Source organism: Siphateles boraxobius, unplaced genomic scaffold, assembly GCF_051911475.1.
Source record: "Siphateles boraxobius isolate OS27281-9 unplaced genomic scaffold, OSU_SipBor_1 77, whole genome shotgun sequence".
NCBI lineage: Eukaryota > Metazoa > Chordata > Actinopteri > Cypriniformes > Leuciscidae > Siphateles > Siphateles boraxobius.
In genome coordinates, this window is record NW_027509205.1 from 14,865,450 (window position 1) to 14,880,923 (window position 15,474).

Here is a 15,474-nt window from a genome sequence, read left to right on the forward strand (position 1 = left end):
AAACATTTTTTTGTGAGGTAAGTTAAATAATAAATTCACTCTATATGGTATTTGGATGGCTGATGACTCAATATGTTCCAGTCGTCACCGTGACTCTGATTCAATGTCAGTCCAGAGGAATGCCGGGAAATTGGCCACAGGACAAGTAAGGTCCAGACTACTGTATTTAAAAATCCATTTCTTTAAAATTATTCAGTTGATAAATAGACATCATAGGCCAATTATTAACAGTCTGCTGTGCTATGACATATTGATAATGTAAACAACCTTGTGTATTTGTTTACAGTAGCAGTTCAAATGTTAATGTAGTGCTAGTCATTTATCCTGCATTGGTTATTGATTAGTTTTGTATGAATTATGAAATTTTTCAGTAGTTCTCTGGGAAGCATAAAAAATATAGTAGTTATTGAAGTACCCCTTTCATATGTGCACTATTACTTCCTAATTTATTAATCAGAGTTTCTTTTTAGTTAATAGTAGTTACTATATTGTTAATAAACTTTTTCAGTAGTTCTCTGGGAAGCATTAAAAAATAGTAGTTATTGATTAGTTAATAGTGAACTACCACTTTCATCTGTGCGCTATTACTTACTAGTTCGTTAATCAGAGTTTCTTGTTAGTTAATAATAGTTACTAGATTGCTAATATTGTGTTACTCATTGGTTCTTGTGTAGTTATTCATTAACGAAGGAACCGTATTCTAAAGTGTTTCCGAATATATATACAGTTGATATATAGAGAGAGATTGCAATCACAAAAAGTATTTCTAGCATTAACTGAGCGCAAGTAATACTGACTACAGAAATGTTCATAACTTTTCAAAATTTGATTGATTTTCAGGCCCGAAAATCACAATTCCTTCGACTTCCAGATTTTCCAGGGACTGTGCGAACCCCAAACTCATACAGTAAGTGAAGCAAATGCTTTCAACTGCAAAGAGAACAACCTTATTGGAAGTATGAATAAACTGAACCTGTCCTTAACGTTTCTACAACGTTGTTACGGTACAGTGAACTACTCTCTGACCTGGATTAAAATGTAAATGAAATGCCATTATTTTAGTAAAATTACCTTACAGTGGCACCAATGCAAGTTTTATTATTGATGTTCGACATGTTGAGAATAAAAAGATTGAGAAATGGGAGACAAACAAGGCAAAAAGGTTTTAAAGAGCACTGTCTGAGAAAATGATGGGTGAAAAACAGTTGTTAAGTATTAGAATATTAGTAAAATGTTTGAGGCAGGACTTAGCAAAGTTTCAATGATCAATCTATCAGTTACTTTGGATAAAAGTCTTCTAAATTACTACTTCCTTACATAATGTTCAGTACTATGCTAATTGAATGCTCATTTTGAACCTTTCTGAATAAAATGCTCATTTCATCAAGATGTGCACAAAGTGCCTGCCTTCAGAAAATTAATTTCATTTCGGTCTGTTTTTCAGTCTGTAAAGAAAAAAGATACCCATATTGAGAGCACAGGTGTAAAAAAATATGGCAGGGAATACAAAAAAAAACTTTCATTGCATCCTGCAATATGAAATTGATATAGGATTCTAAAAAAAATAGAAATATCACGCTGAGAGACGGAGAAAGATAGAGAGGAAAAAGTACAGTAGATTGACAAAATGACAAGACCACATCCATTTGTCTGAGATAGAAAAGTCTGAAAAATGTAATAGATTGCAGTATGAGGCCTTCACATAGAGAAACTAGCAGAAAAAATGAACAACAAATATGGCAATGGCAGAAAACAAGTAACAGAGCAGGGGGAAAAAGGAGAAAGTGAAGAGGACACACAGCACAGGTGGCAAACAGATGAACGATTTCATTAGCAGTGTTCTATATGTGCTATTTTAAGCAGTTCTCTTACTGAAACAGATGTTTGCCCATTTATTTTCATGCACATTATTTGGAATAGGCTTGTAACGGGGCATTATTACGGAAGATTCAAGCCATAAAAAAAATATATTTGTCTCACGTGCTTGTTTTTGTGATAAAATGGCTTCATCTTTTTTTAAAGAAACTTCCTGACCTCTGCAGGTCCTCAAGGGATAGGAACAATAACATCAAATTCAACTGTATACAAGCCTAACTGTGAGGTTGCCTGGCTTTTTTTTAACCTAACAAAGGAAGTGAGGGACATGGCCGGTGGGTCTCTGAAGAGCTGCTCTGTGCTTTGTTCTCCTGTAAAGGTGCAACATCCAACTGCCGCCGTAGTAATAAGCACCACCTTTCTACCGCATTGTCGCACACCTTCACAATCCCCCCTTCTTAATTTGCTCCCCGTGGAGCAGTGAATGATTTCGTCTGTTCTATCCTTTATATTAAACATTTCACCCTATTAGCTCTCAATAATCATTTTCTGCTGCCACAGACAAGGTGATTTCCCCAGGCACATAAAAACGCAATAACATCAGCCCGGTTGCAGAGCTAATATTGCCATCATTCGTTTTTATGTGTCTCCCACAGCCTGGGGAAAACACCTCCTAAGAACTAACTCTCTCTCACGCTCTCTCTCTCTGGTCTTATGAGGCAAACCCAGAGCACGTAGAATTTGTACATTTCAAAAGTTGCAGAGAATCCAATTTTCTGCAGCGCTAGCAAAAATTCGCCATATGAGGAGGGAAAGCATCAAGTGCTAGAAAGGGACCTCATTTTGTCCTTCCATCACAGTACAGATAGGTAACATAATCCTGCTCTTCACACACCAAAAAGGACAGTAACCCAGAACTAAATGTCCCTTAAATAAGCTCTTGGAATGTGAGGCAAAGCTTTCAAGGAGGTTTTCACCAACACTCATAATTCACACAATGCTTCATTCTTTGAGAGCAAATAAGGGTTTGTGTAATTGTACTGATACAATTGAATACAGAATGGATGTGAGACATACAGATGTGGTCATTATTGGAACCCCTGGTAAAAATAATCAAAGATGGCTGTAAAAAGAAATCTACATTGTTTATCCTTTCGAAGTTTCATTAATTTAAAAAAATATCTAAAAAATATCTAAAAATCTAACCTTTCATTGAAGTAAAATAATTGAAATTGGGGGAAAATCACATTATGAAATAAATGTTTTTCAAAAAGTTAGTAAATGCCTGTACATATACATAATGACAAAAAATAATTAAATGTAGATGATACTGAGTTTAAATATAAATATTTTAAATATTAGTCTAATTTTTGCACCACCGAATAAAAATCCACCGCAGAATTAACAGTAATGTGGCATCACGCAAAAAAAAAAAAAAAAAAATATAGAGATGTTTAGTTCCTGAATTAATCTGAAACTAACTGATTCAGCGAATTATTCAGTAACTCACACAAAAAGAATCACTCGAGTGAATGACTCAAAGATTCAGTCATAAAGAAAGTCACTTGTCGCCACCTCTATAGCTATAACCTGTGGAAAGAGTCACTGAAAAATTCCCACCACTAATGCAGTGACAGAACTGTCTGGAACCTTCACTGGAACACAATATTAATTGAGGGGGGGGGGGGGGGACACAAACTCCATTATAATGTGTTATGTCATTTAAGGTTATATTTACACAATACTCTTACCCTATGCACAAGCCCTCTCCAAAAGTTCTAGAAACTCGTAAAAAAATCCCTGCAGCCCAACCAGGGTTTATCTCTAATAAAAGTCAGGGTGATATAAGTGTCACGGGTGACAAAAACGCTTAGCGAGCGGAACCCCCTTGATGAGTCACGAGTTTCCCGAGGGAACGATTTGTGTACGACACATCCCGACTCACATCTGAGTCTGGAAGTGTGCAGCATCGCTGGTGAATTAAGCTTTTAAACCACTGGTTTGAAGTGAACATGAGTGTGATGTGTTTTTGCTGAGAAGTGGCTCAACCCCTGCTTACACGAGTGTGGTCAGTCATTATATCTGCTCTCTATCAGAAGTCTAGAGTGATACAGCTGAGCGGACGAAAGTATTCTGTACTGAGAAGAATCCTTACCTTTCTACTTACCGTCTGGGTCTGGAAGTATGCAGCATCGCTGGTGAAGTAAGCTTTTAAACCACTGTTTCACTATTATGCACCGACGAAAGTATTCTGTACTGAGAAGAATCCTTACCTTTCTACTTACCGTCTGGGTCTGGAAGTATGCAGCATCGCTGGTGAAGTAAGCTTTTAAACCACTGTTTCACTATTGTGTACCGACGAAATTATTCTGTACTGAGAAGAACCCTTACTTTTCTACCTATCGTCTGAGCCTGGAAGTATGCAGCATCGCTCGTGAAGTAAGCTTTTAAACCATTGTTTCACTATTGTGCACCGACGAAAGTATTCTGTACTGAGAAGAATCCTTACCTTTCTACTTACCGTCTGGGTCTGGAAGTATGCAGCATCGCTGGTGAAGTAAGCTTTTAAACCACTGTTTCACTATTGTGTACCTACAAAAGTATTCTGTACTGAGAAGAATCCTTGCTTTTCTACTTACCGTCTGAGTCTGGAAGTATGCGGCATCGCTGGTGAATCTGAGTCTGGAAGTGTGCAGCATCGCTGGTGAAGTAAGCTTTTAAACCACTGTTTTACTATTGTGCACCGACGAAAGTATTCTGTACTGAGAAGAATCCTTACCTTTCTACTTACCGTCTGAGTCTGGAAGGATGCGTGAATCTAAGTCTGGAATCTAAGTCTGGAAGTGTGCAGCATCGCTGGTGAAGTAAGCTTTTAAACCACTCTTTCACTATTGTGCACCGACGAAATTATCCTGTACTGAGAAGGATCCTTACCGTCCTACTTACCATCTGAGTCCTGAAGGGAGCCGTATTATGGGTGAAGTCGCTGTCAGGGCGAAACTGTGACAAGTAATCAGTATCTACCCGTAGCTGAAGAAGACCTGGAAGACACGGAGGTCTATTACGTCAATGCTCATTGATATATTGTGTTCAATAAAGATTGTTATTCCTTTGAAATTACCTCTGGTCTCGTCATCTATCCGTTGCGTGCCCGTGGTGTCGGCTCGTCACGGTGGTGTACAAGTCAGGGGCGGCTGGTCATCCGGGCCCGCACCGGTGACATAAAAGTGGCGTAGTCGGCAGTTGGCAGGGTATCCCACCATGAGTTGTAGCGGCCACAGGTACGCGATGGTGGATGAAGAGGCACCAGCGGCTCGTCCGAAAGTCATGCCGATCTTTATGGGAGCTTCTTGGGCACAGCGCTATGGAGGGCCAGGATCGGAGTTGGGCTTGCATGAGTGGAAGGCGCAGACGGAATATCTGGCTGGATTACAGGGACTGAGTGCATCACAGCAAGTACAGTTTGTGTTGGGATCTTTGGAAGGAGAAGCCAAAAGAGAATTTCTTGCTGCATCGGGAGCCACACGGGCTACCGCAAAAACTATCTTCGACTTCTTGTCCGGGTTGTGTGGAGACTCGACACCGGTGGCCACTCTTCGTGCCTAGTTTTTTAACTATCCACAGGGGCCTAAGCAGACTCTTCGGGCATACTCCTTGAAATTGCGGGAGCAGTATGGCCGGTTGAAAGGACGGCAGGACCATGGATTAGGTGAGGGAGATGTCTTGTTACGAGACCAATTTGTCTTGGGGCTGCGTGAAGTCCCGGTACGTCAGGGCATACGACTCCAGCTTCGACGAGACCCCACTGTGACCTTTGAGGCTCTGCGACAAGAGGCCATGGCGTTGGAACTAGATCAGGGAGGGACGACTCGTACACCGGTTTGTGTGGCAGCAAGTATTGCCAGTGGACCCGCGCCTGTCGAACCGAGTGATTGGAAACAGAAACTGAGAACTGAACTATTAGAGGATGTCAAGGGACAGATGGCGGAACCATCTCGAAACCTGTTGGAATGGAAATGAGGAACACCGGTTCTAGGGACTAGAACCGATTGGCAGAGGGGGATGTCACGGGTGACAAAAACGCTTAGCGAGCGGAACCCCCTTGATGAGTCACAAGTTTCCCGAGGGAACGATTTGTGTGCGACACATCCCGTTCCGGGTGTGACAGAATCATTGCCCGGCCTGATTAGCGCTAATGCACTACAGGTGCGAGAGAGAGAGAGAGGAGCAGCGTTTACACGAGCTGTTTGCTTCATAAGCCATAGATAAAAGGGCTATTGAGAGAGCGTCGGGGGAAGTTGGTCTGTTGTTGGTCCCGTGCTGGTCTCGTGCTGTTCTGTGTTCTGTGGTTCTGGGTTTCTCGGAGCAGTGGTGGGCACAAGCTTATTCTGGGAAGTTGCCTGGGTGTGGAAGCTCCCCATTGAAGTCTGCTGGATTGGAGTTCGTCTGTGGTAATCTGCTGGAGTGAGTTCTCAATTGAATCTGCGCTGCGAAGGGAGAGAGAGAAAGATAAGTGAATTGGTTTAATCTTACGAATATTCGAAAAGCTCAAGGAGGATGCAGTGAATGTAAATCCGACTGTTGGAGAAGCTATGTGTTTCAGAATGTGCTGAGGAGGAACTGAAGAGTAAATATCTCCCCCGAGAGTGTAACGAATGGATTGAAGCCTCTGATCAGCCCTATCATGTGAGTGAATTGCAGTGCTTTTGCCTTATTTATACACATTGATTCATTGCTGTGGGTTTGAACACGAGTGTGATGTGTTTTTGCTGAGAAGTGGCTCAACCCCTGCTTACACGAGTGTGGTCAGTCATTATATCTGCTCTCTATCAGAAGTCTAGAGTGATACAGCTGAGCGGACGAAAGTATACTGTCCTGAGAAGAATCCTTACCTTTCTACTTACCGTCTGGGTCTGGAAGTATGCAGCATCGCTGGTGAAGTAAGCTTTTAAACCACTGTTTCACTATTGTGTACCAACGAAAGTATTCTGTACTGAGAAGAATCCTTACCTTTCTACTTACCGTCTGGGTCTGGAAGTATGCAGCATCGCTGGTGAAGTAAGCTTTTAAACCACTGTTTCACTATTGTGTACCGACGAAAGTATTCTGTACTGAGAAGAACCCTTACTTTTCTACTTATCGTCTGAGCCTGGAAGTATGCAGCATCGCTGGTGAAGTAAGCTTTTAAACCATTGTTTCACTATTGTGCACAGACGAAAGTATTCTGTACTGAGAAGAATCCTTACCTTTCTACTTACCGTCTGGGTCTGGAAGTATGCAGCATCGCTGGTGAAGTAAGCTTTTAAACCACTGTTTCACTATTGCGCACCGACGAAAGTATCCTGTACTGAGAAGGATCCTTACTGTCCTACTTACCGTCTGAGTCCTGAAGGGAGCCGTATTATGGGTGAAGTCGCCGTCAGGGTGAAACTGTGACAAGTAATCAGTATCTACCCGTAGCTGAAGAAGACCTGGAAGACACGGAGGTCTATTACGTCAATGCTCATTGATATATTGTGTTCAATAAAGATTGTTATTCCTTTGAAATTACCTCTGGTCTCGTCATCTATCTGTTGCGTGCCTGTGGTGTCGGCTCCTCACGGTGGTGTGCAAGTCAGGGGCGGCTGGTCATCCGGGCCCGCACCTGTGACATGACATAAGTGGTATGACTTATCTACCCCTTCTCTAATCAAAGAACTGAAACTGGTACATGCATGCTATGAGTGTGACGAAATATGCAAAAGGAAAATCTTCTAGGTCAGATTAGCTCACTACTTTATTAGACACGCCGTGAAAGAAAACATCAATATTTTTTACACAAAACCATGCGGCATCTCCTCAACTAAGTGGTCTTAACAACACATCCTCCCTCTTTTGTTATGGCATCTCTCTTTCTGCAGTGAGAGGGGGAAAAAAATTCTCTCATTAGGAGCAGGTCCAGAACAATCACTCAATATCTGACTCACTGGCATCTCTGTGTTTTTGTTGATTGCAGGCAAGAGCAATCAAGAGATTCTCTCTCTGTCTTCCTCTCGCTTCTGAATAGCTGATTACTTTTTTCTTTTCTTTTTTTGTCAGGATTAGTGGCATCCATCTTATTCTTTATTCATGCGCTCTCATTAACACTGTGTGCTGAAAAGTGCCACTATCAAGCAGATGAACAAGGTGGTGGCGCTCTTTTCTGATAATTGTGGAGAGGAAGGGATTTTAGCCAAGCTGGAACGCTGTGAAATCCCATAATTCTCAGTCTGCTTGCTCAACGCGTCCCCGACACCTCCATCTTAATTGGAGGCAGGCTTCAGGTGCAAACTCGCCAGCGTGAGGCAAAGATGAAATCAAATTACATGTCAGAGTCCGAACAAAGTGGGAGCTGATTGAGGAGTAAATGGAGGCTAATCTCCTCTGGTGTTTTCGGAGGCGTGCAGGCTGAGTTTCTCTGAGCTTCACCACCGAAGACGAGAGGCAAGCTGAGAGCAATAAATAGAGCAGGAGGAAGTGCAGGCTAGTGTAGGATCTAATCACACAGACAGTGTGCTAAGGTATGACATAGTGTCCTGGCGTATGTGCCAAACGAAATACTACCACATGATGTGGAATATATTATGCAGTGTGTACTGTGCACGGTATGTACATTTTTTACTTCATTTGCCAAAATCTACAGTACAAAACTAGATCAGACTGCTTGGTCAGTGAAGGTCTTGCTAAAAGGGATAGTGTACCAAAATGAACCTGTATGACATTCTTTCCTCTGTGGAAGAGAAAAAAAACATTCATTTTTGTCAATGTGGTGCATTTTGTTTGGCCCCCAACGCTCTTCAAACTATATTATTTTGTGTTCCATAGAGGAAATTAAGTCATACATGTTTGGAATGACATAAAGGTGAACAAAGATGACAATATTTATTTCTGATAATTTTTTCTCAATTACATTATTTACACATGGTTTTGTCACATATGCTCATCAAGGCAGCATTTATATGGTTAAAATACGGTAGAAACAGTAATATTGTTAAATATTCCAATTTCAAAAATTGTAAAAATGAAAAATTTGCAGCTCCCATTTCTCTAGTCTACAGCGTCACGTGATCCTTTGTAAATTATTCTAATATGCTAATTTGGTGCTCAAGTACACTTATTATCATCACAGTTGAAAACAGTTGTGCTGCTTAAAAACTTTCACTGTCACTTTTGATCAATTTCATGTGCCCTGGCTGAATAAAATTATACATTTCTTCTACATATATAGTAAGTGAGACATACATATATGTATATATATATATACAGTATATATATATATATATATATATATATATATATATATATATATATATATATATATATATATATATATATATATATATATATATAACTGACCCAAAACATTTGAATGGTTTTTCTATGCATGTATCCGCCAACCTGGCTTTGTCTTTGAAACTCGATGATATCCTACTCATCTGAGTTTCACTTTAGACTTACTATTTAGTAAGGAAGTATGCATTTTTGAACACGAGGTCTGTATCCTATGATGCAACATGCTCAACTTGCTCTTTCATGGTGTGATGAATGAACTGGATCTGAAATGTTTCTGGAAGCAATATAAAAATGGATTAAATGCAGAACAACCATACTTATTTCTGAAATGGCACCCAAACAAGTATATTAAGCTCAATAATATGACATACTACTGTTTGAAATGTTTATCGTTGCATAAAAATGCAGTAGGTTTCACACATTTTAAAAATAATGCAGTATGCAGTATATACAGTATTGCATTGCTCTATTTTATAGGGCACATTTAGCATATTTACAGACATGTGGGCATTCACTAATTGATCACATTCAACACATTATGTTACAATGTTTATTATATAACAGATGTCTTTCGCTGTTGAGAGAGAGAATGCAAAGGCACACCAACCAAACTCACAAAAAACTCCTTAGCACAATAGATAGTTCAATTAAAGCGCTGCGCACAGCAGAATTAATGTTGCTGATTACCTGCGAGCTTGATGAGAAAGACTGCAGGCGAATACTATATATCAGATACTACTGACAGCACTTGAATTAGAAGCTGTAAAGTTGTTAATTAGAAACTCCGCTTTCAAGTTTGTTAATGGGCGCCATATTAAACAAATCTTTGAGCAACTGTCTCTAAAGTAACTCCTTCACTAATTACTAAAGACTACAATTAGTACAACAGAAATTCTCTGCTTCTAATTAGACCAGACTCCACATTATGAAACATTCCTAACATGAGAAATCCTTCGGCTCTGAAGCTATGGCAACTGGCGAGGAGAGAATTCATCTCTGCTCGTTAACTTTTTTTTATTTTTTATTATTATGAGTGGAGGAAAGCCATTTGCCTGTCATTTGAAAAAAGTCATGTTCATTCAAACAGTATTTACATAAACATTGTTAGTCGTAGCTAATTTGCCTGGCTGATGCTCAGTCCGTAGAAGCGTGATAGACTTAGCAGATTATGTTCTCAGAACAAGTAAGGCATCAAGTTACGCTAGTAATATGGGTTATTATGGAAGCCAGTCTCTGCCGAAGAGTCAGAATTAAAAAATGGTAATTGGAAAAAAGTTTAAAATAATTAGTGTTCTAAAATCATAATTGTGAGACATATTTGTATTTTTAAAGAATTAAAGCTACATTATGTGATTTTTTTTTCGCCACTAGGAGTCACTAACCTCTTACAATAACAAAGGCATAGGTTGATGACGCATAAGCGGAATTATGGAACTTGTCGTCATGCTGATGGATCTAATAATGTTTATAGATGAGTGAATACATTGATGTTTTTAACATGACTGAGGTATGAAGCAGGTCGAGATTGCTAATAAGAGACAGATATCAGCGCCACACGCGAGTCCCGCGGATATAAAGGAATAAGGACATGTCATTCTACCGAAATACCCGCAAGTGCTGAAATAATACTCACACAGGTCAGTTTATTAGACGAATGAAACTTGTAAGGTAACGAAGCGCTTTTTCACTTGGTCTACACTACCACACTAAACTGCATTTGAGCGTTTTGAAAGTTATAATGTTATTCTACGTGTTCGTTTGTCTGTATAAGACTAATAGTAAGCTACAGTAGATCAACATTAGAATAACATACTGATATTCATTTCATCATGTTGAGCTATATAACATTGATTAGTTTTGTGTACATTTGCTCACCTGTCTAATAAAGTGCATGCAGGAGTGGCGTCTCTGTCAAGTCGAAGTTTGTCACGGAAATGGAGCTGTCTGCACAAAACGCCACGCTGATATTGATCATTTTAGCTCTCCTTTTGTCCCAAAGTCTGCTTGCCATGGTCCATAATGTTTGAACGAAGCTAGACATAATGCAGTTGTCCACGACAAGTGAACATGGACAAGCCATTATTTAAAATTGGAATTTCTCTGAAATTAAAATTATTATATATCACACTGTGCAAGTGATTTTTGGATATTGTGTTACTAAAATCTTACATATTGTAGCTTTAATGTCACAACTGTGAAATACAATCAGTTATGAGAAAAAAAGTTGCAATTACAGGATATAAAATAACAATTGCAACCTATAAGGATGCAATTCTGAAAAAAAGAAGTCACAATTTTTTTTTTTTTTTAATCTGAGGCAGAATCTGGTTTCCACCGGCTATTAATGGCTTCTCCCTAATAAACTGGTTGATGAGGAATAAAAAGTGAATTTAAAAAATGAACGTATTCCCAAAAATCTGCATGATCCTACATAACATAGCCTAGTTACATAGTAAAAACAGGAAAGATATGCAAATTGTCTAATATTTTGTTACAAGCCCAGTAATTCTCTGAGGAGGAGCAACAGCAATTGCAGAAGCACACCAAGAGATGGCGCTACTGTGACTCTGCAAGCACACATGCCAATCACAAAACACCATTTTCTGGCACTTTTTACAAGACAAGGTCAGATCTTCTGGCATCAGATTTTCTTTTGAAACATTTAAAAAAAAACTAATTTCACAGCAATGCCCTGTTATGAATGCTCAATATTAATTAACAATTTAGAAATAAGGGGAAAACATATCTATTATTACAAAAACAATTTAACCTTTAGTAGATAAAAAAAACACAGTCATTGCTACATTTCTCATTGTTTAAGAGTACAAAAAGTAATTAGTGTCCATTTTAGCAGCCTCTCAAAATCCTTAAAATGTAATACAAAGCAAATCTCTGGCACTTTTCTCCAATAATAGCAATGGAGGGATAATGGCTAAGGCAAAAAGCTTGGTTTAAACAGACTCCATTCTATCCTATTACATTTAAATTCTACTCCATTACTGTTGGAAAGATCTGCTGTCACAGACAGAGAATGAATAAGTTGACGAGACCTGAACTTTCATTAGAGCTGCAGGCTGTGAACAAAGCCGGAGACGTATCGGGTGTTATTCCTCAGTCCAGACCGGTGACATAACAGCCTGAACCCTGGCCCCATAACAATAAACCAGCATCTCATGTGCCACCTCTGCACTGCGCACAATGACCGTAGGTGGTTAGAATCGCTATAAACCTGCATCAATCTCTGTATTATGGGTTGCGGGGACAAGAGTACAGCAGTAAAAAAAAAAAAAAAAAGTGTGAAATGCTGTTTGTTTGAACTTCTGGAGAAAAACTGTAATGGTCTATTCCACATCCTAAATAGCAATCCAAGCACACACTCTTTTTTGCATGTGCATTTACTCATAATTTCTGTTCTATTGTTAAGTTTCCTTATCTCTGCTAAAGCTTACATGGATCTAAAGGTTTGATCATTAAATAAACACTGCGAGTTCTCTGCTGTGTTTATCTGTGTAATGAGTGATTCATGTTATTGGAATATTCAAAGATGATGTTATACAATTATAATCATGACAATAAAGAGCTTTGATGACATATACGGGACTATCTTCCATCAAATGCTGTCTGGAGCATGAGGTTAGAATGTGATATGTTGTTTGGGGATTTGTTCAACATTCTATAAGGTTTGTGTTAATTGTCTCACTATGACAAAAATGAGCTTTGGTTTAAAATCTGAGGTGGTATAATTAGTACTCAGAAATGGGTCTCTGAGGTCTCTTAGAAGAGGTGCGGCTCAGTCAGACGCTGTAAAATAGAGTTAGTTCTTGCAGGTTTCTGATTCCAAAGTAAAGAAGGCAAGTCTCATCCTGCTCGCATTCCAGATCTCGGATCTGTTCTGCTACCTCACGGAAAATTCCATTATGATGCAAGATAGGAGGAAGAAATTCAAATGCTCTTTCTCGGTGTACTAAAGACTGGTAGTACTTTAGATTTTGATATGCTTGACTAAAACTCACATACGTACTGTAGATACGTAACGTAATGGTACATATATATAGGTAATGGATGCACTAATTATACAATTCTGGCCGAAACTAATAAGCCAATTATTATTCTTATACTTATTTTTGTCTAAATAAATTAAAATGAAACATTAAAACTGAAATCAATTGTTTTGGGGCATTTAGGCATCACATTATGTTCAGTATGAAATTAATGGATATTCATTTTGAGATTTCCTAAAGATTACATTTAAGTGTTATTAAATTATTGGTGTTTTTAAAGATTAACTTTTAAATGAACAGTACAAGAAACGCAAATGTAAAAATAGGAGAAATGAGCATGTGCAATATATTAAACAATACTGGCCAATACTGATCAATTAAAAAAAAAATTAGTTGATAAGCTATATATCATGGTGGATTCAGACTTGATTTTGATGTGTTTGTAAATTAAAACTTATATACTGTATGTACATGGTGCGGTAGGGATGCACTGATATTACAATTTTATTTGATACTGATGATAAGCTGATTTTTATTTTATATTTATGTTATGGTGGATGACCGGTAAATTGATGATATTAAAATGTCATGCTATTTTGCCTAAATTATTTGCCTAAATGACTCAAATCAGTCATTTTGAATTTAGTGAATTTAGGCATCACATTACCGTATGAAAAATGGATTTTGAGATTTGCCAAATATAAAATTTAACAGTGTTATTAAATTATTAGAGCCAGATTTACTAAACAGCACAAATTAGCGTTGTGTGGGTATTTGCAACGCGTTTCTGTATTTGGTTGCATTGTGAGCATTTGCAGCGCGTTTCTGTATTTGGTTGCATTGTAAGTATTTACAGCGCATTTCTGTATTTGGTTGTGTTATGAGTATTTGCAGTGCGTTTTTTGTATTTGGTTGCTTTGTGAGTATTTTTAGCACGTTTCTGTCACTGGTTGCATTGTGAGTATTTGCAGCACATTTTTGTATTTGGTTGACATTGATTTGGCATGTTGAGCTCTCTCAGCCACCGTACTTAAGTGCTTAATCTGATGGAAATGACAACTCAATACTTGTTCGACAACTTTCGTGCTGTTCAGACAAGCACATTTGAGATTATATACTATGCAAAAAAACAACAAATGTTTTTGACATTGTATTCATCATTGGATAAATGCCTTCAATTTAGCTGCATCTCATCAAAACAAAGTCTGATAGGTATGCTACTTTCAGTTGCCAAACTTTCAAAGCTTGATGAATTGCTGTAAATTCAAATCAAAACACAGAGATGTACTGGCCTCAATTCAAATGTTATAAAAGACCACAGGCAACATCACTCAAAGATATTTACCCCCGCAAATATTTATTCCTGCTATAAGCCCCCTTATTGTGTCAATTATGTCGTGCCAAACTAATTTGTTCGAAGGGCCATTCGGAAGGCTTGTGTCAACATTTTCACCTGTCACTCATCGCCCGGCTCCCTGCCTCGCTAAATGGCGGCTGCTGGTTCTGGTTCACGGGCTTTTGTAATATCCCAGTCATTTCTTGTCATAGACACGTCTGAACTGTCTGCCCAGGAACAGATCTCCATTTTAGAGGCAGATTGCATTAGCTATTTAAATCACCATCAGCAATGGGCCTGTCACAGTCGCTCTCTCACTCCCAGCGAATGTCTCCACCCCTCAAAACGCATTTATCGTGGGGATGTTTTAGGAAGTGCTGACGGCTATTTAGCAGAAGCAAAATGATAACCCTGTCAATGCTGCCGTCGCCATTTTGCACCCCAAGAAAATGAATGTATCAACATTCCAGAACATTCTACCCATCAAATGAAATCACTCAGATAGTGGATATATATGTACTGTAACTCATTTAACGCATCACAAGACAGTTTAAAGTCTGAATGTACTACTAGAGATCAGAGCATATGTCATTTTAAAGTGCCAGTCCAACAGAGGAGCAGGTAATTTTAGACAAGGTATGGCTGTCAGTTTTCCATCACAGCAAACACAGGAAGCAAGCTTCCCTTATCTACTTCTGAAATGGAAAATATGCATCTCTCTCTATACATATCTTTTCCAAGGTGATAAATCTAGCGTGGGAGACTGTACGTCTGCTGGCTTTGTCACTCCCTTCCCAGATAAAGCATTGAGTTTGCCACCACGGAAAAAAAAATTTGGAAGTAGATTCATAATTTACTTTTCCCGCCAGCTTTATCCAACCTTTGGCATAAAATAAATATGTTAAACCAGGGGCTGGAGGATCATATTTTCACAGCCTCACTCTGAAGCTAATGTTTCATGCAGATAAGGAACAATTCAAAAATAGACTGGAAAAGATTAAAAACCATCAA